This window comes from Felis catus, chromosome D4, assembly GCF_018350175.1.
Source record: "Felis catus isolate Fca126 chromosome D4, F.catus_Fca126_mat1.0, whole genome shotgun sequence".
Taxonomy (NCBI): domain Eukaryota; kingdom Metazoa; phylum Chordata; class Mammalia; order Carnivora; family Felidae; genus Felis; species Felis catus.
In genome coordinates this window covers 177757-201853 of record NC_058380.1, presented here as the reverse complement: position 1 = coordinate 201853, position 24097 = coordinate 177757, and the positions used below count along the sequence as shown (strand labels likewise).

The 24097-nt window shown below is 43.3% G+C and overlaps 1 protein-coding gene across 1 annotated transcript in view; it reads left to right on the top strand.

Moving 5' to 3' along the window:
- LOC109493653 overlaps positions 1-24097 on the top strand; it is a 161117-nt gene that overhangs the window by 17580 nt on the left and 119440 nt on the right. Inside the window, exons 2-4 of the transcript XR_006588772.1 lie at positions 13027-13291; positions 16669-16763; positions 18021-18110. The gene's annotated coding sequence lies outside the window, so the exon portion shown is untranslated. The remainder of the gene's footprint in view (positions 1-13026; positions 13292-16668; positions 16764-18020; positions 18111-24097) is intronic.

Here is a 24097-nt window from a genome sequence, read left to right as displayed (position 1 = left end):
AACATGTAGAATGACTCCAGAGTTCGTGACCACAATTTAATATTATCTTACAAATTGGATATGTCAAATTGAATAAGTAATGATCAAAACAGCTCCATGTAATTAATATAGTTTCAATAGGCTTTGGGAAGATTGTGGCCCAGATGACCCACCTTGACCTGGAGTGAAAGAGGAACATTCATCTCATCTGGGAGCTGTCGGGCAACAAGAAAGCTGAACCTCCACCATTGGCCTTGCATTCAGGGCTCAAAGGGCATGAGAACATCACAGTGAAAAGTATCACCACCAGAGAGAAACCTCAGAATACAGTGGGAAGGCTAGCCTGGAATGCCAGTGTGGGCAGGTGCATCTGGTGGTAAGGTGCTCAGAGCTGTGAGATCATGGTATTTGTGTTCATGTGGTAGCACTGTGCTGCTAACAGGCTGGGAAATCTTGGGATACTCCATTTTCACTACAATTCTTTAAGAAATTATGAAAGTATTCCACAGTTCTCTTAGTGAATCAAACTTATTAATTCTTATTTTAAATCTTTTGCAAAAAAAAAAAGAAGAAAGAAAATGCTGAATAAAGTTGTCTCTTATTTCCTGTTAGAACATTTTTGCTGTTGAATTTATGAAGTCCTTGTCCTCATACATTGACTTAGCTGCTTGAAACTGGATTACAACACCATTGTGAAACTCAAACAATGCTCCAATTGTTTTCCAATTCTCAAAAGTTCAGCCACTAAAAACAGTGTCACTTTGACCAAGTTACTTCATATCCGTGAGACACAGTGTTCTCATCTATTCAATAAGGGTGATCTGTAATCTACTATTCTTTCATAATCTCAAAGACAATGATGGGGAGCATGACACCTTAAATGTTCAAAGTGGATTATTATAGTATCTTTGCCTTTAAGACATTACTTATCAGGTTATAATTTATTTGCTGTTAGTGAGCCTTTGGTCAGAGTGTAATCCCAAGTTCAGCTTTGTTTCCATAAAAATACAACTATATACATCTGAAACTAATATAACACTGTATGTTAATTTTACTGGAAATAAATAAACAACTAACATGATCTGAATTAAAACCAATGGCCAATTGTACACTATGTAGAAACCTAAGGTTTCTTATAATCCAACTTGAAAGCCATTGGCCCTATTAAAACCCATAAAATGGAGAAGATAAAACTCAGAATAAAATACAATCTAAATTGCCAAAACAGATAGATATATAATCCATTGATTAATGAATACACTTCAACCAAATAGATGTGTTGAATGATTATAGATAATAAAATATCGAATGACCAGAGAAATCTAACCCTAACCCTGATAGCATTTTATCTAATTTTCAAAGAGTGATGTAGTTTCATTGACAATGCAATCCATATAAGAAATAGAACAACCAAAAGGTATTGCCTCCCTCCTCCTCCATCCAAAAATTCTCAGTAATGGAATTTCAGAGTAAGTTGCTTGAAATAGTATGTGGAGAATAAAATTCTTCATACAAATGTTTTCATAGGAGTATAAAGCTTTTCAAGACCTAGTAATCCAGTAGTAGAGACATTAACGAAAATTCATTGTGATACTTGGTGTCATTGTAAAACAGAAATAAGGTAACCATGCAGACTATATCTAGTCCCATTTAATTGCCAAATATGAGCACAACCTATTAATTCAATGTCTGGCTTTCTTGTAGAAACCAAATTTTGTTTATTAAATAGCATCTCATGATATCAGTGTAACAGGAAGAGGAGAGTGATGCTCAAACCCATCTCCTGCTTCAGAGTCTCTAATTAGCTGACCAACTGGCCTTATTTGCATGGGACTGAGGGTTTCTCAAGATATGGGACATTCAGTGTTAAAACCAGGACAGCCCTGGGAGGACAGAGATGGTTGGTCTTTTACACACCTGTAGTTATTTTAAAATGTTTGGAAGATTCATGCATCTTAATCTGGGGACTTTTCTGCTTGCATGTAAGGCTCTCCCAGGCAGTTCCAGTGCTGCATGGTAGAGAGGGCTGAGGAATCGGTCATGCCTCTGGGGCATCCACCTGCTCATTGGGACCATAACTCCAGGTTATCTTGCTTCATGAAAGCTGGCAGAGGCTGCTGGGCAGTTGAGACAGGGCTCTCCTGGGTGACTTTTGTCTTTGATACTCTTTGTCTTCCCTGTTGACACCCTTGGCTTCTACTCCCAGCGGGCCCCGTCGTGTATTTCCTGTGACTCATGCCCACAGATACTCCCCTATAGGGACTACTTGCTCTCAGCATGCGATTAACTAGTTGACAACGATGCTGACTACTGAAGTCCAAGGGGTGTTGAGATTTACATTGATCACCCCAGACTGCCTTCAGTGGGAATCCTGTTAGGACTCAGCAGGATCCTATTTGGCCAGAATCGTCTCTAACCCCTGATGCTTCCTCTCAGTTTTCTATCCACTGACCTACTTGGCTATAAATTCCCATTTTTCTTTGTTGTGTTATGAGTTGAACCCTTTCTCTCTCCCCAACTACAAAATCCCATTGTAGTGTTCCCCTTAAAGTTTCCTTACTATCTTTAACAAGAGTCATAAGTAATTTTTTCATTAATAACACAAACATATTCACACATGTTCAGTTTTATGCATGTACAAAACATGTATCACTATACATTCATTCTTATCATGGTCGTTTTTAAAAATTTTACAGTCTTGCTTTTTTCTCAACTCACTTGCCTTCCGCGTGCTCACAGAAACCAATGTGAACAAATTGGTACGTTAGTTTTTTCTCTTCCTCCGTGTTTTGATTCCCTATTGTGAGCTGGGCGTTGTTCTTTTTTTTTTTTTTTTTTTTTTTTGAGACAGAAAGATGGGGGCGGAGAATACAAGTGTCAGCAGGGGAGGGACAGAAAGAAAGAGGGGGAGAGAGAATCTCAAGTAGGCTCCACACTCAGCACAGAGCCCAGCATGGAGCTTGATATCAAGACTGTGAGATCATGACCTGAGCTGAAATCAAGAGTCAGATACTTAACTGACTGAGCCACCTAGGTGTCCAAGCTGGGCATTATTCTAATCACAAGCCAGAGTCCCATAGCAGCTTATATTCTTCTGAAAAGAGAGGGAATAAACATTTAAAGAAATGAATAAGATCATGTCAGGTACTATTAATTACCATGGAAAAGATAAGTTTTTGTGAAAGTGTTTTTATTTGGTGTTTGAGATGGCCTCTCTGAAAATCAGACACTTTAATTAAGACCTGAATGACAATGAGGAAGCAGTTATGAGGTGATCTGAAAGGTGAGTGTTCAAAACAGAAGGCCCTGTGTAAGGCCCAGAAAGGGGATAAGTTTGGGGTGGCTGAGAGAGGGACAAAGGACAGTGTGGCTAGAGCACTATAAGTGAGAGAAGCAGAGAGGAAGATGAAGCCGAGAGGTGTGGCCTCTATGGGGCCATGTCAACTTCTCTCCAGATGTGGTAGAGTCCATCAGAGGTTTCAAGAATGACACAGTCAGTGATTTGCCTTGTGCAATGATCTCTTCCATTCTAGTGTAGCACATAGGATGTATGGGCCAGAGTGGAGACAAGGAGACTGTCAGGAGGCTGTGGTCAGGGCCTAGGTGAGAAGTGACAGTGGGGATGGTGAGTGGCTGAATTCTTAAGTGTTTCAGAAGGAAAACTAAAAACTGAAGTGATGGATGGACTGTGAGGCCAAGTCAGATCGAAGCAGACAACGTGAGCAGAGTATGTGGATGTGCACTAGATGAGGCTGCTGGGATCCTCTGGTGTGACAAAGGGGAGCAGGACAAGAGGGACAGTGTGGAGGTCAGAGCTTGCTGTAAGGAAGCAAGTGCCACGTCATATGATGCCCTAGTGAAGTTGTTATGCCTTAGAGAATGAACACTGGGCAGGCAACATGGCCCCAACCCATTCTTGTGTGTCCACATACCTTAGTATGCAAAGATCATGACTTTCATCTTTCTCCTATGTGCAAAATAGGGCTAATCATGTGGGGTCTTGGTGAGCACTTAGCACCTACAGAGTGCATTCTATCACACTTCGGCCTTTGCGGTGTGTGGCCAGTAAGGCATTTAGAAGTCCATTCCCACAGCTGCTACTTTTCCAATATTAAAAGTGAAACTTGGTGGAGTATACAAGATCCAGAAGGGGACCCAGGAAACTCTTTAGGCTGTATTTTTCTGATTCCTTTAAATTTTTTGTGAAGGCATTTTTTTACAAATAAGTGACAAGCTAGTATTTGAAAATAGAAGGATGAAAACCAAAACAAAACAACTTGAATGAGTTGTAATGAAGGAATTGCAATGATGCTCCCCACTCTGGGTTTAGTGAGGGTTGGGGTCTTTCAGCTTTCTTTTTACTGTATTCTAGTGACGTGAACTTGCAGGTTCAATGAGGTCTCCTAGTTTGCAGCTGGGATCAAGCTTCTCTATGGCTCAGTCATTCAGATACATATTATTTTTTTTGTCACCTACTATGTGCCTGATAATGGTCTTGGCATTAGGAAGTCTGCTGTGAACAAAGCCAACATACTGTCAACATACAGCCATGGTCCATTGGTTTTCCAAGCTGTGCTCTGATGTCATCATCAACAACCCTGGAAAACCAGAAAGTTCATGTGCTTGGTGCTAGGGCAGGCTGCCACCAGCCAGAACCAACCACAGTTTCTACCAAGCCCCAGGCTCCCCAGGAAACTACTAGTGTGGTACTTTTCATATGATCTCCCCTGCAGCTTTTGGGATTTCAAAGGCAAGGGTTGTGAGCCAGATTTTGAGATGCTGGTCTGACCTTTGTGTAAATTCCTCTCCCTGAATGTTGTGGTAGAATGGCTGCCCAGATAGAGATTTGTCACTCTTCTCAGAGTTGGCAGGTGCTGTGCCTGGAGGCATGCCCTGTGTTCTGGGCCATGAGCCTTTCCAGAATTCCACTGTACAGGCCAACATCTGCTGTGTGTGTGTGTGTGTGTGTGTGTGTGTGTGTGTGTGTGCGCTTCTCAGTATAGACCAGGTGTCCCCGAGTTCTCCAGATTTCCATTTAACAAGAGGTTATCAGCCCAGCTGAGTGAATGCTGGGAGTCTAGACTTTTATTGGGCTTCTGAGTGAGTGCTTGCCCCACAGGTTTTCCTGAAGGCTATGATCTCAACTTTTGTTCCATTTTCTGCATATCACCTCTTCTCCAGGCCAAAGCTGTTTGCAGTTCTTCATCTTGGTTTTCCAAGCAGCTTGGTTTTCCAAGATAAGATATTGGTTGCAACAATTAATAAAGCATTAGTATAGACTTGGGAAATAACACTAGGTACTTATGATAAGAAAAGCACAAAATAAAGCCTGAGTTTCAGATAAGGATGACAATGGTCAACGCCTGCTCAGTAATGAAGGCTGGCTGGCTGAGGGACCTCTTCTCAGCTCCTAGCCTACACACCTACACTATGCCAAAGGTCTTTTTCTATTTTCATTTCTTTTTTAAAAAAGGTTTATTTAATTTTGAGAGAGAGAGAGAGAGAACACAAACAGGGGAGGGGCAGAGAGAGAGGGAGACGGGATATGAAGTGGGTGCTGCGCTGACAGCAGTGAGCTGGATATGGGGCTCAACTCAGGAATCACAAGGTCACGACCTGAGCCAAAGTTGAACACTCAACCGACTGAGCCAACCAGGCACCCTTTCTTTTTTTTTCTTGATCTGCACACTTGTCTCCAGGCCTTTGCTAACCATAAAGGAGGACTTCCTGCACTTTTTTTTAAGTTGAGGTGCAATTTATGTAACACAAAATTAGCCATTAAAATTTTTTTAATGTTTATTTTTGAAAGAGAGAGAGAGAAACAAAGTGGGAGTAGGGGAGGGACAGAGAGAGAGGGAGACACAGAATCTGAAACAGGCTCCAGGCTCTGAGCTGCCAGCACAGAGCCCAACGCGGGGCTCAAACCCATGAACCGTGATCATGACCTGAGCCAAAGTCAGATGTTTAACTGACTGAGCCACCCAGGCACCCCAAAATTAACTATTTTAAAGTATGTAGTACATTCACAAGGTTGTGCAACCATCACCTTCACCTAGGTCCACATCATTTGTATTCCACCAATGGAGACTGGGCCCCCAGCAAGCAATCACTCCCAGCAATCACTCCCCAGTGACTCCTCACCCCCCGCCTCCCGCCAGCCGCTGATAATCAGCATTCTTTTTTCCATTTCTATGAAACTGACTACTTTAAAATCTCACAAGGTGGAATTATGTAGTATTGTATGTGTGTGTGTATGAATGGCTTATTTCACTTAGTACAAATGTCGTCACGTTTTATTCATGCTGTAACATACCACAGAATTTTCCTCGTCTTTAAAAACTAAATAACATTTTATTGTATTTATATGCCACCTCTGTTTATTTGTGCATCATGTGATGGGTGTTTCGGCTCTTTCTACCTTTTGACTGTCATTAATAGTGCTGCTATGAACATTTCTGTACAAGGTTTTCTTGAACTCCATGTTCAGTTCTTTTGGGTATATATCCAGAGGGGCAAGTGCTGGTTTGTAATTCTATGTTTAGCTTTTGGAGAAACCTCCAAGCTGTTTCCCACACTGGTACACTGTTTTACATTTCTACAGAAATGTAAGAGGGTTCCAGTTTCTCCACATTCTCTCCAATACTTATTTTCTCTTTTTCTTATTTTTGTTACAGTTATGTGAAAATAAATAAAGAAAGCCTCAGTTAAGAATGGGTTGGGAGGGTGGCTCGGTTGGTTAAGCATCTGATTTTGGCTCAGAGGGTCATGATCTCGTGGTTCACAAGTTTGAGCCCTGCATTGAGCTCTGCGCTGACAGCGTGGAGCCCACTTTGGATATCTGTTCCCCCTTCTCTCTGCCCCTCCCTTGCTTGTGCTCTCTCTTTCTCTCTCTCTCTCTCACTCTGTCAAAAATAAATAAACATTAAAAAGAAGAAGAGGAAAAAAATAGCTTAAAAAAAAAGAACGGAGTTGGGAAGTCCTGCACGGGGGCTAACATGCACGCCCCACTTGCTGCAGCCTGCACAATCAGCAGGAAGAAGGAAGATAATTTTTATTTCAATGAGGAAGGACACAGGTAGGAATTTTAAGAAAAAGAAGGATCTCTCTTTGCTCCAGCAACAACACATTAACCACTGCTTGCAGATGAGAAATCACCACAACCTCAGAGTCTTGTTCTTCTCAGATATACTTTTGTTCAAAACAGCCTTTCCCAGTTTCCTCTTAAAACCTCATAAAAGGGATGCCTGAGTGGCTCAGTCTGGTTATGTATCCAACTCTTGATATAAGCTCAGGTCATGATCTCGAGGTCGTGAGATCAAGTCCCAAATCCGTCTTTGCGCTAACAGTGTGGAGGATGCTTGGGATTATCTCCATCTCTCTCGCTGCTTCCCCCCTCCTCCCTCAAAAACAAAAAACTACAAAACAAAACAAAAAAAATCATGAAAATTGACCTTCACTTTGTTCTCCCAACTTGGCTATGGTTTGTCCTGAATTGCAATTCTTCTGCTATCCCTGAATAAACTCATTTTGCTAGTATGGTAATTGGCTTTTTTTTTTAAGTTTATTTATGTATTTTGAGAGAGAGGGAAGGGTGGAGAGAGAGAGGGAGACAGAGAATCCCAAGCAGGGTCCGGCTGTCAGCAAAGATCCCAATGTGGGGCTCAAACCCACAGACTGTGATTTATTCTGAGAGTGGGTGGAAATACAGTTGAATAATCCATAAATGTTAGTTAGATGGTAAGCTTCCAACTCTGGATAATGAGCCTGGCCACTGGGGAAACACAGCTAACTGCAAATATAGTCTAGACTATGTCAAATTATCCTCTGTTACAGTCTTTGTCACCTGAGATAGTGGTGAACTTTCAGAGCTGGGACCTGGCAAACCTGCTGAGTCAGAGCCCCAGGACATCGGCACCTGCTCCAACTTTGCATTGCCTAACTCTCTTCCTGATGTTGCAATCAGTCCCAGATGTAATGTAATTTCAGAATATATATGTATATTCATATGCAGATTATCTAATGCCATATCTTCACATAAACTGCTTATTCATGTTTTCTGAGGAAGTAAAGCTTTCTGAGTTACAGACTGTAAGTGGGTTCTAAGCAAAACAGTTTTGCTCATGTAACATTGCAGTTATGACCTACATTGTGTTATGGAAACATCTTTTCTTTTTTTTTTAGTTTTATTTATTTTTGAGAGAGAGAGAGAGACAGAGCGTGAGTTGGGGAGGGGCAGAGAGAGAGGGAGACACAGAATCCGAAGCAGGTTCCAGGCTCTGAGCTATCAGCACAGAGCCTGACATGGGGCTCCAACTCATGAACTTTGAGATCATGACCTGAGCTGAAATCCAGAGTTACATACTTAATCAACTGAGCCACTCAGGCGCCCCTACAATGCCACTTTTAAAAGATCATTAAACTGGGGTGCCTGGGTGGCTCAGTTGGCTGATCATCTGACTTTGGCTTAGGTCATGATCTCACAATTTGTGAGTTCGAGCCCCCATCAGGCTCTGTGCTGACAGCTCAGAGCCTGGAGCCTGCTTTGGTTCTGTGTCTTCTTCTCTCTCTCTCCTCTGCCCGCTCACTCTCTGTCTCTCCCTCAAAAATAAATAAACATTAAAAAAATAAAAGGTAATTAAACTAAGGTTAAGTAGACAATAAAATAAGCAGAAATTGCTTTAAAAACAGAAGGAAAGCCCCAAATACCACCTTCTATAGAGAACCCGTAGTTCAGCTTTATTCAGAGCAAAGAAAAAAAGAAACTTTTGATCAGGCTGGAAGAAACTCAGTAGTACGTTTGGAATGTGTACTCAAACTACACACGCAAGGAGGCCAATATTCTGGGAAAACAAATGATTTGCTGCCGCATTTGTCTACTGTTTGTCTAGTGTTAACCACTATGAACAGAGCAGTGCAACCAGTATATGGAGCACTCCTTACAGTGTTACAGTGTCAGGCATAACATTTCACTTCTTTTCACACAACTGCTTCTCAGTGTACCTGGGCTTCCTCTTCTTGAGGAAAATCATTTTTGTTTTTTCGTTCTGTTTTCAAATTTTTATTTAAATTCTAGTTAGCTAACACAGTGCACTATTGGTTTCAGGTGTAGAATTCAGTGGTTCGTCACTATACATAACACCTAGCCCCCATCACAAGTACCCTCCATAGTACCCATCACCCATCTAGCCCATCCCTCACCCACCTCCCTCCATCAACCCTCAGTTTGTTCTCTGGGAAACTTGGAAAGGAAAGGAGAGTGAGTGTTAGGGGTTTATAGTGGAAAGGGGTCCAGGGTTAAGTGTTCCTTCAGGAATTCAAGGTAGGGTCTGACCAAAGGTGAATGATAGGTGAATAATAGGAGTTATTTCATAAATCATGGAAGGTAGGGGATATTAATGCCAGTGTCTGCAGAAGTTTGTTAAAAGCTAATGTCTTGGAATATGTTTGGGATCTGGTTATTTTTAGATGTTATCAGGTATTTGGGGGCCTAGGACAAAACTCAGAGAATGATTAACTTTCTTGTTTCTCCCTTGGGGTAGAAACATAGCTTCTTTGGTTTACTCAGATGCAAGGTGAAATATAGAGAATGTGTGAACGGGGTTTTGCAGAGAAACAGCAGAGATGGAGACTTTCTTCCATTTCTCTGTCTCAGTTATATTGATAGGAGGTATCTAGAATAGCAAAAATCATGGAGACAAAAAGTAGAATGGTGCTTGCCAGGCCCTAGTGGGGAGAGGGAGGTGGGAAGTTGTTGAATGGGTATAGATTTTTCAGTTTTACAAGATGAAAAATTCTGGAGGTTGGTTGCAGAATAATACTGTTAAAAAGGAAACCACAGGCCCAAGGTGGAGACAGACACTTGCACCCAGGATGAGAAACTACGACTTAATTGTAGTTTTAAGGAATTGAATTTTAAGCCAATCAATCTGGGATTTGCTGGTCACAATCAGTGAGGTGCTTTGTACCATGGGCCCTTACCAGCCCCCAAAGAAGTTGAGGTCATCTGCCTAATAGGAACCCCTTGCTTCCCCCTAAGGGAAGGTGGCTTGAAGCAATTCTTTCTTTTCTTGTGCTAATAACTTCTTGCTGCACCTTCCATCCTCTAAAAACTTTCCATTTTGTATAACTCCTGGGAGTATCTTTCTATTTGCTAGAAGAGATGTTGCCCAACTTATGTATTGCTTAATAAAGCCAATCAAATCTTCAAACTTACTCAGTTGAATTGTTTTTTTTTTTTAAATGCTTATTTTTGATAGAGAGAAACAGAGCACGAGTCGGGGAAGGACAGGGAGAGAGGAGGGGGGAGGCATAGAATCCAAAGCAGGCTCCAGGCTCTGAGTTGTCAGCACAGAGCCCAAGGTGGGGCTCCAATCCATGAGCCAAAGTCGGACACTCAATCGACTGATCACCCCGGTGCTGCAGTTGAATTGTTTTTTTTAACATAGTAAATCTTAAATTTGAACAGTGCTGATTTTTTTATCTGGGGAAGGGATAAGGTAGGATGGATAGCTGTAAACAGAATGGCTAGTGTTGTAAATATATTAAATAAACACAGTGGACTGAATCTTACAGGCCTTACGTTGAGGAAGATAGACCATGCTATATTCATCTGCTTCCCAGTGCTCAGACCAGTGCCTGCCATGGAATAAGCAGTCAACACATTTTTGATGAAGGAATGGAGATACTGTTTTACATTTGCAGGCTAAAATGTAAAAGAAGCTTTGTAATATTAAAGCTAGAAACAGTTTTGCAAAAAAATTGTGTACTCAAATGTGTACTCAGTGTGTAAAACTTGGGCTCCATCATGACCTGAGCCGAAATCATGACCTGAGCTGAAATCAAGGGATGCACGTTGAAATGACCGAGCCCCCAGGCTCCCCTGCATATTCTAATTCTAATCTCTGATCCCCTGTGAACCTATTTCTGTCACTTGTTCTTTCTGCTTGTTCTTGTTAATGTTACCTGGTCTCCTCTTGTGTCAGTATAAATTTGAATATTGTAGACAATGCATTGAAAATTCCTTCTAGAAATAATATGAGGCCCACAGGTCCTCCTGAGTCTCCTCCTGACTAGCAATCCAAATCACCTAATTACATTATCAGAAACTTCAAACTCCTAAGCCCCCAGATGTCTCAGCACCGGCTACAGTCTGCTTGCATTATCTTTGCTTTTTTTTTTTTTTTTTTACACCTTTACCTGTAATTCAGTGTTGCTCCCAGGGTTCTAATCCAAATGCAGGAGATCACCACGGGTGCCCCTGGGAGCTGGCATCCCATGTTCTCCCTCCCACCTCCCCCAGGATGTCACAAGCACTGCTAATTCATTCAGCCCCGACCTGGGCAAAAATGCCCGAATCCAGGCCTACGTCCCTACAAGTATGGCTTTTCTTGAATCTGTCTCCTAATTGCTCCCTTCTTGGCCGGCTCTCTGATGCCTTCAGACCTTTAAAAATAATTGGGAGCCTGGGATCTTGAGGGTGTGCAGGAACATCAGGTGTCTTCTTCCCCGGGGCTTCGGGTCTGAGAAAGAGGAGGCAGTGCCCAGCGGAGCGAGTAAGCAGCAGACAGCACGTGCCTCACAGCCCAGATGGTCGGGCACCGTCTCTCAGATGTCCTGCCTCCCAGGGGCTTGCGGCAGCTGCAGGGACCATCCCTGCCACTGGGGGCCCGCAGCTCAGGCTCACGCCCCGGGCGTCTCAGCGCTCACTGCTGGCCGAATTTAACAAGAGAAGCCCCTCTTGTTCCAAAGGGTCCCACCCCTCTAATGACAATACCAATTACTGTGGAATTGATGGTTAGAGGGGAAAACCAGGTGTCCATGTGGGCACTCTCCACATGTGGCAGTCAGTTTTGTTGGAGACATGACCCACTGCAGGTTCTAGGTATCAGGGAAAAACAGGGTTAGGGTTAGAGTTAGGGGTTAGGGCTAGGGTTTAGTTAGGGTTAGGGTTAGGGCTAGGGTAAGGGGTAGGTCATGCTTGCACCCCCACTCTAAGCCGGAGGGTGTTCACACGTGGACACTGCCCCCCATTCGGTGAGGGAGGGCATTCAGGCAATAGCCCTACCCTCTGTGCGGGAGATTTTTCACGCCATCGTCCTGCTTCCTCTTAGCCTGGTAGGGTTTCCCGTACCGGCCTGCCTCCCCTGCATGCAGGAGGGGGTTCTTGCATGTGACCTGCCACCCACTCTGCATGTGAAGGTGTCCCCATGCGCTGGGCCTCCCCTCAGCGAGGGAGTAGTGATGCCACTATTAAATCTGATGTTTCACAAATGGCTCTTTTCACTTCCACAGCTGAAGAAGCAGGCATTTCTTAAGCTAGGGTTATGGTTAGGATTAACATTAGGGGTCAGGGTAATTCTTAAGTCATGGTCGATCACCCACTTGGTCCTGTAGGTCTTCACGCAGGTGCTCCATCTTCGCCCCTTCATCAGCGATGTAATGGTGATTTTCCTTTTACGTCAGATGTTTTCTGGGACCCTGGGTGGCTCATTGGGTTAAGAGTCCCACTTCGGCTCAGGTCATGGTCTCTCAGTTTGTGGTTTTGAGCCCTGGGTCGGCCTCTATGCTGAGTGCTCTGAATGTGGAGCCTGCTTCAGATACTGTCTCTCTCTCTGTCTCTGCCCCTTCCCGATTTGTGTTCTGTCTCTCCCTCTCTCTCTCTCTGTCTCTCTTTCTCTCCCAAAAAATGTACCTAAAAGCATTTTCAATCAGACATTTTCCTGGATGGATCTTTTCACTTTCATTCCTGAAGAAGCAGACATCTGTCTCGTCCATTGTTCTTTTGTTATCTCCGTAAAGTGACGACATATACCACATTTCCCCAGCCAGCATTGGGGTCGTGCAGCGTTTCTTCTACTGTCCAGACATCTCTCAGGTACTGTTACACTGCATTTCTCTAGTGCATCTTACATGCTCCAGGAAACTGGACTGTAACTGTGGACAGCAGCACTGTCCCATTGTCTTCTGGTGGTATTTCAGTAGGCTCTTCATTCACATCTTCGGTTACCTGAGTGTGTTCTGTCATCTTCTTTTATTTTTTTCTGCTAGGCCACTGCTAGGACACTCAACAGGGAACCCGAAGCAGCAAGGGATCCAGGAGCAGCCCAGCTACTGCTTGGCTCTCACAAAATGGTCGCCTTGGAACTCTTTATGGAAAAGGAGAAAACACCACCACCACCGTTTCCTAACCCTGCACTGAATGTGAAGACAACAACCACCCACCCCCAAAGGAAACTCTGCCAGGGTACATGTATAGTACCTACAGCATTGATCAAGTATTTTGGATCAATAAGTGAGGTTGTACTGTTGACTGGTAAGTATAAATCCAAATCCCTCAGAGGGGATTTTATTCTCTGAGGTCACCCCAACCTAAATTTTTGGTCCATGGGGAGATCTGTTGTCCCTATTGGTTGTATTGATGTAGTCTCTTTGGGCCAGTGAATTAAAGCTCCATAGGGTCTTATCCTATTCCTGTCTCCTCACGGGAAGGTCCATTTCACCAATTGGAAGAGACAGTAAAACCCTCATGTGGCCGTTCATATGAGTCACTATTTAGGGAACAAGTGATTATGCTACCTTTGCTTGGTCAGGATACCACAGCCTTTTCACAAATGTCCTTGGGTAGGCAGGGCCTCCAATACTAGAAATGTTAGAGGTGATGTGATTGGTAAACAGGTGGGGTTTGTGTTCCCTGAGTTCCTTTTACTTCTTTTCATCTTTCCTGATTGCCTATCTGTGTTGGGTTAACAAGTGGTTTGATGTTGATTTTACAGTTAGGTTATTTTTATCTTAGTGTTAACTATCCGTGGTTATGCGCTCTGATAGAAGCTTATGCAAGGACAGATATTTCTTGTTGCATATACTAGCATTATTGCTTCTATTGTGAAATTCACCCAGTCTTAAGTTAGGAGTTGGTTGTCTATTTTTGGTATTTAGATCTTAAGATCATATACCAATGCCTGAGCCCTAGTACAAATGCTCATCACCACATCCCTAACAGCTGCCTACAGTACGCGAATCATATTTTTTGGCCTTCTAGGACAGGCTCCATACACCTCATCAGTGATGGGGAGGTGTGATGCTTGCACCCCTCATCCGTGATGGAGGATTGTTATGGTTGCACCCCTTCTGTGCCCTTTCACCAGCCATGTAGATATATCAAGCCTGCACCTCTTCATGGGCCATGTAGGGGTGAACCGACAACACCCCTTTAGGGGCCAAGTAGGCGTGAACCATCTGCACCCCCACATCGGCATCCTGTACCCTTTCATTGGCATTGTGGGGGTGTGCCGCCAGCACCCCTTCATGGCCACTATAGTATTTGTACTGTCTGTGGTTTCAGGGATCCACCTGGGGTCTCCAGACATATCCTCATGGATAATGGGGGGCTTCTGTAGTCGTGTTCCTCTGTATCACATCTCCCCACACGACCCTCATCTCCAGATAAATCTCACGGGATCAGGAACCACTTTTCCTTGCACTTTCTTCTTCGTGGAAACATCTTGCCTTTGCTTAGCATGGTCACTTTGCCCTCTCCGCCATCTCCTGAAGGTTCCCTTACCCTTGCAGTGCTCTTCACTCACTGCTTTTGGGTGTGCGGTCTGTCTCCTGTCGCAGTCCTGCACAAGTGGTAGTTTGTACTGCGAGTGGCCGCAGGAAACTGCCTGGAACTGGCACTCTGGGACTGGACTGCTCTTCTCTCTGGTGCACATACAAGTAGCTTCCTTGTTGGCAGAAGTGGATACTGGTCATTGGTGGCAAGAGGTGATTTCACATTTGTTCACATTGCCACTAGTGCTGGTGCGGAGTGATGGAGGACAGCATGCTGGAGGATCGTGGGTGGAGTCATCACTGTGGCCATGGGGGGCAGTTACAGAGCCTGTCTGGGGTCAGTTTTAGGTGCCTGGGGTATACGCAGGAAATAGGATACAAAGCAAGGGCGAAACATTAGAAAATGTATGGCCTCATGAGGTGAGTATCTTGTGTTTTGTTGCCAAGAGAAGCAGCTCCCCCTCGTCTGAGGAAAATAGTCTTACCGCACCCCAAGAACCCCTAGAGAAAAGGTTTCAATGGTTTCACCTAAGACAATACTGTCGTGACAGAGAGCAGTGATCTTCAGGCTCCACGTCTATCATCCGTGTTTACTTCCTGGAAAATAACGGGATGCCAGTGTACTCCAAATGGAGGTATGGAATCAGGTTATGCAGGATCAGATGCCCATGCAAGGGAGTGGCAGGGTATTACCACTTCGCACTGGTAGGAGACTGGGGAACAAGTATGGGAGTGGATTCAAAGAGTATTAAACCAAAAGGGTGACATAGGATTGGCCGGACATGGATACACAGTTCCTCCCACAGGAAATGTAATTTAATGTGTTGCCTTGAGAAGTGGGAACGGTCATAATAATGACTCAATGGCTGCCTGCAGTCAACTAGGTTGTAATATCAGAGCATCCCTGACTTTCTCAGGGAAGGAAGACTCCAAAGTCCGAGGGAGATGGGAATGGGGACCTGTTCTGCACACACCTGCTCTTTTTACCACAAACTTGGTGGCCTATGAGAACAAAATTGTGTTTTCTCACAGTTCTGGGAAAATTCGCTTCATTAAGACTAAGTTGTCAGCAGGGCTATACTCCCTCTGGAGACCCCAGGGCTCCAGGGGACAGTGGATCTCTTCCCTCTGGTAGCTCCCAGTGCCCAGTGGCCACCAACCTCCCTTGGCTTGTGTCCACATCACCCCAGTCTGTCTCCCTGGACACAGTGCTCCTCGTTTGTCAAGTCTCTCTAAGGATGCTCGTGATTCCATCTAGGGCTCACTCAGACAAGCCAGGACTCAAGATCCTTAACTAGGTCCCATTGATGGGAGTTAGATTCCAGGTATTAGGACTTGATTTCTTTGAGGGCTATTGTCCAGCCTAGTACAACGTGTCCTTCCATAGGGAGATAGCCAAACCATGTTAGCCCCATGAGGTTGGTTGCTCACCGGTGAGCAGTGCCAGGGCACGCACTGCTGATAGACACTGCAGCAGGACCAAATCTCTGGAGAATTATGCCCAGAGGGGAAAAAGCAAATCTTAAGAAGGTCATGTGCTTTTCGATTCCTCTTGTATAATATTCTTGAGGTGACAAAATCATAGAAATGGAGAGCAGATGAGGGATTGCCAGGCATCACGGAGGTGATGGGGGCAGGAAGAAGGTGGGAATGTCTGCTGTAAGAGGACAACATGGGAATCCCTGTGGAGGGCTCAATGCTCTGTTTCTCGTGTGCATCACTTTCGATATCCTGGCCGTGATCCCTTTCTACAGGCAGAGAGAACATAGGGCATCTTCACCGTGTTTCCCAATCATACACAGTCCCAGCAACCTCACAGCCACCCACCTTGCTACATCTGTCCCCATGGCTCTGGCTGGTGCCCCATTGCCACAGTTGAGCCATGTTCTTAAGGGAGGAAGCCATCTCGCTAACTCGGCCCTTGCACGGCTTCACTCTCTCCTGCACACCGGGGGTTTCCTCGGGACCCGGTCATCCTGTGCACCTGCAGCTGTTTCTCCTGGCCCATGGGGAGCAATCACTTCCCATCCACCACCACCTGTTTTGTCTTCCTACGTCCTAGCATTGCACGTGCTGGCGCCTGCAGACCTTCTCTCTGTCAGCTGAGTCTGAGAGGGTTTCCTCTCCCACTTGTTCTAGTTTTCATCTCATTAATGAACGACACATCGCTGAAGCTCACGGTGAAGTCTCAACCTCCAGTTTGCAGACTACGTGGCACCATTTTACAGACACACGTAATTACTTTAAAAATTCCTTCCTTCCTCCTCCCCCCACCCGGGCTGCTGCTCACCAGTGTCTGTGTTGATCTGTCCTCATCTTCTTCCCACCTCCCATCAACTTTCCTCCTGTCCTTACTCTGGGGTGATCTCAGCCAGCCTCAGGCTTCTATCTACCAGCAGTTGGGGCCTGCAAGGCTTTATGCCCTGCCCCCAGCTCTTCATGTCTCCAGACGCCTGACTCCAATTGTGCACCACACAGGTGCTACCCTCCCCAGCCTCTGCTATCTCCCTGAAGGCATCTCCTCTCCCCCTCCCCTTGTTTACTGGGCTGTGGCCACACCCGCCCCCTCCCTGCTCCCTGAACATGTCAGGCACACACTCCTGCTTTAGGTCTTTGCACATACTTTGCCTCTCTCTGTCTGGAATGTTCTCCCACATGCCCACATGACATACTCCCTCATTTCTGTCATATCTTTGCTCTGACGTCACCTGCTCAGTGGGGTCTCTGCTAGCTCTTTATCTAAAACGGAAAACTGCTCCTTCTCCGACCCGAACACCCGATCTGCCTTCCCCGCATTCTTTTTCTTCCCGGCCCTTGGCATCATCTGTTTTTCTTACTTGCTTGCTGTCTGTCACCTGCTGCAGTCCCTGCCAGAATGTTGTCTCCATGGGGTCCAAAGACCAAACTAGCTTTGTTTAGGGCTGTTTCCTTAAGGCCCTAGGACAGTGCCTAACCCCTACAAAGGCTCAAACACCATTCGCTGAATAAGTGTTGGGATTTCGTATTAGTTTCCTGGGTCCGCCATCACAAAGTACCACACACTGGGTGGCTTAGGCAACAGAAATTGATTTATTTATTTTCTCACACTTTAGATCAGGGTGTGAGCAGCGTGGGTCTCCTCTCTCCATGGCTGGTGGATGACGTCCTTCCCAGTGTCTTCACGTGGTCTTCCTTCTGTGTGTGTAGATGCCCACTCTCTTCTTATAGGACACGTTATCAGATTAGGGTCCCTCCCCCCAAATGAGCTCATTCACCTTGGCTTTACCTTTCAAGATCTGGTATCCAAATACAGTCACATGGGTAGTTAGTACTTCAACGTATAGATTTTGGAGGCAAATCCATTCCATAACAGGTTTCTATCTGTAGTACCTACTCACTACTCACATGCGTTTTTTTTTTCCATATTCCCTTGCCCCCATTATTTGCTCACACAGTGCTAACCCCAGTTTTCCCTTAGCCCTAATTATAACTCTATTTATTTATTTGTATAGGCTTGCACTTTCCCTCTACCACTATACTCCAAGTTCCTGGCTGGCACTGGAGTTACATCCTTAGCATGTACACCATAACCTCCAGGTGAGGTAAGTATGATTACTCTCATTTTGAAAAAATCTACAATCTGAGGCTCAAAAGAGAGTAGGTCATGTTTCTGAGATCACAGTACTAGTAAGTGCTGTCCTTTTGATAACTTTGTTCTCATGGGCTCCAAAGCCCCCTTTCTTTCATCTACCACACTGTCCCCAAGATGAACGGGGGAAAAGCCATACTTCAGCCTGATATATTATAAGCAATGGTACCTGTAAAGCTGGTTTTACATTTCAGGAAATGGGATTAAGTTTAGAATCTGAGTAATTATACCCACAGGTTGAAGTTGAATCTCATATCCTTTTTTTTTTTTTTTTTTTTTTTTACTGCTGCAATTTCTGTTATCCTTAATGATTATCTAAATGTATTCTTCCCTTGGGGCGCCTGGGTGGCTCAGTCGGTTGAGCGTCTGACTTCGGCTCAGGTCATGATCTCGCGGTCCGTGGGTTCAAGCCCTGCATCGGGCTCTGTGCTGACAGCTCAGAGCCTGGAGCCTGTTTCAGATTCTGTGTGTCTCCCTCTTTCTCTGACCCTCCCCTGTTCATGCTCTCTCTCTGTCTCATAAATGAATGTTAAAAAAAATTAAAAAAAATAAATGTATTCTTCCCTTGACAGAATTTAGCCACTAAGAATACTAAGAGAGTTTTTTCCTTTTTAGGAGGTCGGAATTATACAATGAATTCATAATGTCAAGGCAATAGCTGTTATTTTATCCTAAAATATAAAGGAAAAGGTGACTGCCTTTGTTGTAAGAGTTTACCATGTGTTCTTGGTAACATGCCTGAGCTCTATTGGTGAAAATCCGTCGTAGACTTTGAAAGTCAGTTATTTATAGTTAGGAGACTATCGTTCTTTCTTTGGGTGCAGCTGATTGTTTAAAATAGAACTTAGGATTTTTCTCCATAGATTTTATATTTTAGAGTGAGCTTTGCTTTAAAAAGTATGTTATATTTGCATGTATGCAAGTTGTGTAATCATTGAATTGACAGGAAAGCAGCTGTTAATAGTTGTCATTTGGACATGTAGATGGAAATAGTATAGGTCATGGTGTGACTCCTCACACCTGTTGAGCTCTGGTTTCATTTGGCATTTCCAAACAATTGCCCTGAGCTTATGGATGTTGATCAAGTGGCCATGTAATGGTTGTTTTCAATTGGTATCAGGGGGGTAGAGATGGCTGTTAAGTTGTGTGTAAGGAAGCTGTTGGTTCTCTGCTTCTATGTGTAGCTCCTAAAAATAGAAGACTAGAGCATCTTATTGAAATAAATTTTGTTCAAAGTAAATGCACCTTGTGAATGAGTAAAGGCTTAGATAATAATCAATGCATTTGGAGTCTGATATTAATTTGCGAATTTAATATAGGTGTAGGGGCATCTGGGTCACTCAGTTGGTTAAGCGTCTGACTTCGGCTTAGGTCATGATCTCACTGCTCATGACTTCGAGCCCCATGTCGGGCTCTGTGCTGACAGGTGGGAGCCTGGAGCCTGCTTCAAATTCTGTGTCTCCCTCTCTCTGCCCCTCCCCCACTTGCTCTGTCTCACTCTCTCTCTCTCTCAAATATAAACTAAAACATAGAAAAAAGGCCTAGAATAAATCTGTAGACAGTAACATACTTACAATGACTGTTGATTAAAACAAAGAAATAGCCTGAATCTCCAAGCATAAATAACTGTTCTTTCCCTAGGAACCCATCATATATCAGGTTGACCATTAAGCTGAGTGAAAGCATTAATCTTTTAATAACTTGGAAGAGCTAAGCATACTATCTTAGCTAGTAAGGTTTGGTATATATTGTTGTTGTAGACCTATTTTTTTTATTGATCAAAGAATTAATTTGAGGTCTCTTTTATTTGCTTTTTTAAAAAAATATTTATTTATTTTTCTTCTCTTTTTTTAAATTATATTTTTTATTTTTTAAAAATTTCCATCCAAATTAGCATATAATGAAACCATGATTTCAGGAGTAGATTCCTTAGTTCCCCTTACTCATTTAGCCCATCCCCCCCTCCCACAACCCCTCCAGTAATCCTCAGTTCTCCATATTTATGAGTCCCTTCTGTTTTGTCCCCATCCCTGTTTTTATATTATTTTTGTTTCCCTTCCCTTACGTTCATCTGTTTTGTCTCTTAAAGTCCTCATGAGTGAAGTCATATGGTTTTTGTCTTTCTCTGACTGACTAATTTCACTTAGCATAATACCCTTCCATCCACGTAGTTGCAAATGGCAAGATTTCATTCTTTTTGATTGCTGAGTAATACTCCATTGTACACAAATACCACCTCTTCTTTATCCATTCATTCATCGATGGACATTTGGGCTCTTTCCATACTTTGGCTATTGTTGATAGTGCTGCTATAAACATAGGGGTGCATGTGTCCCTTTGAAACAGCACACCTGCATCCCATGGATAAATGCCTAGTAGTGCAATTGCTGAGTTGTAGGGTAGTTCTATTTTTAGTTTTTTGAGGAACCTCCATACTGTTTTCCAGAGTGGCTGCACCAGCTTGCATTCCCAACAACAATGCAAGAGAGATCCTCTTTCTCCACATCCTCGCCAACATCCATTGTTGCCAGAGTTGTTCATGTTAGCCATTCTGACAGGTGTAAGATCGTATCTCTTTGTGGTTTTAATTTGTATTTCCCTGATGAGGAGTGATGAGCATTTTTTCACGTGTCGGTTGACCATCTGGATGTCTTCCTTGGAGAAGTGTCTATTCACATCTTTCACCCATTTCTTCACTGGATTCTTTGTTTTTTTGGGTGTTGAGTTTGATATAAGTTCTTTATAGATTTTGGATACTAACCCTTTATCTGATATGTCACTTGCAAATATCTTCTCTCATTTTGTTGGTTGCCTTTTAGTTTTGCTGATTGTTTCCTTCGCCATGCAGAAGCTTTTTATTTTGAAGTCCCAGTCGTTCGTTTCTGCTTTTGTTTCCCTTGCCTCCAGAGACGTGTGGAGTAAGAAGTTGCTGCGGCCAAGATCAAAGAGGTTTTTGCCTGCTTTCTCCTCGAGGATTTTGATGGCTTCCTGTCTTACGCTGAGGTCTTTTATCAATTTTGAGTTTATTTTTGTGTATGGTGTAAGAAAGTGGTCCAGGTTCATTCTTCTGCATGTCGCTGTCCAGTTTTCCCAGCACCACTTGCTGAAGAGACTGTCTTTATTCCATTGGATAGTCTTTCCTGCTTTGTCAAAGATTAGTTGGCCATACGTTTGTGGGTCCATTTCTGGGTTCTCTATTCTGTTCCATTGATCTGAGTGTCTGTTCTTGTGCCAGTACCATACTGTCTTCATGATTACAGCTTTGTAATACAGCTTGAAGTCTGGGCTTGTGATGCCTCTCGCTTTGGTTTTCTTTTTCAAGATTGCTTTGGCTATTTGGGGTCTTTTCCGGTTCCATTCAAATTGTGGTATGGTTTGTTGTGGCTCTGTGAAGAATGCTGGTGTTATTTTGATAGGGATTGCATTGAATATGTAGATTGTTTTGGGTAGTGTCGACATTTTAACAATATTTGTTCTTCCTATCCAGGAACATGGAATCTTTTTCTTTTTGTGTGTGTCATCTTCAATGTCTTTCATAAGCTTTCAGCATATAGATTTTTCATCTCTTTGGTTAGATTTATTCCTAGGTATTTTATGGTTTTTTGTGCAACTGTAAATGGGATCGATTCCTTGATTTCTCTTTCTGTTGCTTCGTTGTTGGTGTATAGGAATGCAACCGATTCCTGTGCATTGATTTTCTATCCTGCCACTTTGCTGAATTCATGGATCAGTTCTAGCAGTTTTTTGGTGGAATCTTTTGGGCTTTCCATATAGAGTATCGTGTCATCTGCGAAGAGCGAATGTTTGACCTCCTCCTGACCAATTTGGATGCCTTTTATTTCTTTGTGTTGTCTGACTGCAGAGGCTAAGACTTCCAATACTATGTTGAATAATGGTGGTGAGAGTGGGCATCCTTGTCTTGTTCCTGACAAGGAACAAGGGGGAAAGCTCCCAATTTTTCCCCATTGAGGATGATATTAGCGTTGGGTCATTCATATATGGCTTTTATGATATCTAGGTATGATCCTTCCATCTGTACTTACTTGAGGGTTTTATCAAGAAAGGATGCTGTGTTTTGACAAATGCTTTCTCTGCATCTATTGAGAGGATCATATGATTCTTGTCCTTTCTTTTGTTGATGTGATGAATCACATTGATTGTTTTGTGGATATTGAACAAGCCCTGCATCCCAGGTATAAATCCCACTTGATTGTGTTGACTAATTTTTTAAATGTGTTGTTGGATCCGTTTGGCTAATATCTTGTGGAACATTTTTGTGTCCATATTCATCAGGGAAATTGGTGTTTAGTTCTCCTTTTTAGTGGGGTCTTTGGTTTTGGAATCAAGGTAAATCTGGGTTCATAGAAAGAGTTTGGAAGTTTTCCTTCCATTTCTATGTTTTGGAAGAGCTTCAAGAGAATAGCTATTAACTCTTCCTGAAATGTTTTGTAGAATTCCCCCGGAAAGCTATCTGGCCCTGGGCTCTTGTTTGGAGATTAAAGAAAATTTTTTATCCTTAATGTTTATTTATTTTTGACAGAGAGAGAGAGAGAGAGAGAGAGAGAGAGAGACAGAGCATGAGCAGGGGAGGGGCAGAGAGAGAGAGAGAGAGAGAGAGAGAGAGACAGAATCCGAAGCAGGCTCTAGGCTCTGAGCTGTCAGCACAGAATGCGGGGCTCGAACTGACCGCGAAATCATGACCTGAGCCAAAGTCAGACGCTCAACCGACTGAGCCACCCAGGAGCCCCATGTTTTTGGAGACTTTTGATTAGTAATTCGATTTCTTTACTGGTTATGGGTCTGTTCAAATTTTCTATTTCTTTTTTTTCAGTTTTGGTAGTTTATATATTTCTAGGAATTTGTCCATTTCTTTCAGATTTCCCATTTATTGGGGGTATAATTGTTCGTAACATTCTCTTATTATTGGTTTTATTTCTGCTGTGTTGGTTGTGATCTCTCCTCTTTCATTCTTGATTTTATTCATTTGGGTCTTTTCCTTTCTCTTTTTGGTTTAACTGGCTAGTGGCTTATCAATTTTGTTAATTCTTTCAGACAACCAGCTTCTGGTTTCATCGATCTGTTCTGTTTTTTTCTTCTTTAGCATTGATTTCAACAGCATTGATTTTTGCTCTAAACTTTATCATTTCTTGTCTCCTGATGGTTTTGGGTTTTATTTGCTGTTCTTTTTCCAGCTCTTTAAGGTGTAAGTTTAGGTTGTGTATCTGAGACCTTTATTCCTTCTTTAGGAAGGCCTGGATTGCTATATACTTCCCTCTTATGACTACCTTTGCTGCTTCACAGAGGTTTTGGGCTGTAGTGTTATCATTTTCATTGGCTTCCATGTATTTTTTAATTTCCTCTTTAACTTCTTGGTTAGCTCATTCATTCTTTAGTAGGATTTTCTTTAGTCTCCAAGTATTTCTTTTCTTTCCAAATTTTTTCTCATGGTTGAGTTTGAGTTTCATAGCGTTGTGGTCTGAAAATATGCATGGTATGATCTTGATCTTTTTGTACTTGAGGGCTGATTTGTGTCCCCAGTATGTGATCTATTCTGCAGAACGTTCCATGTGCACTGGAGAACAATATATATTCTGCTGCTTTGGGATAAAATGTTTTGAATATATATGTTAAGTCCATCTGGTCCAGTGTGTCATTCAAAACCATTGTTTCCTTGTTGACTTTCTGTTTAGATGATCTGTCCATTGCTATTGTTATGGAACCGGGCTGGAATGCTGGCAGAAAAACCAAGTGGCACTTGGAGATCTTGGTGGGTTGGAGATTTATTTTACACTGATGGGCTGAGAGGAGACTGTTTCTCCAAAAGTGTTAGCCTGGAATGCAAGTGTGTGTGTGGGGGTAATTTATAGCCGACAGCTTCCATATCTGCCGGGGTTTTCGCGCGCATGGCAAACAAAGGAAGAAGAACCCGGAGGAGGGGTC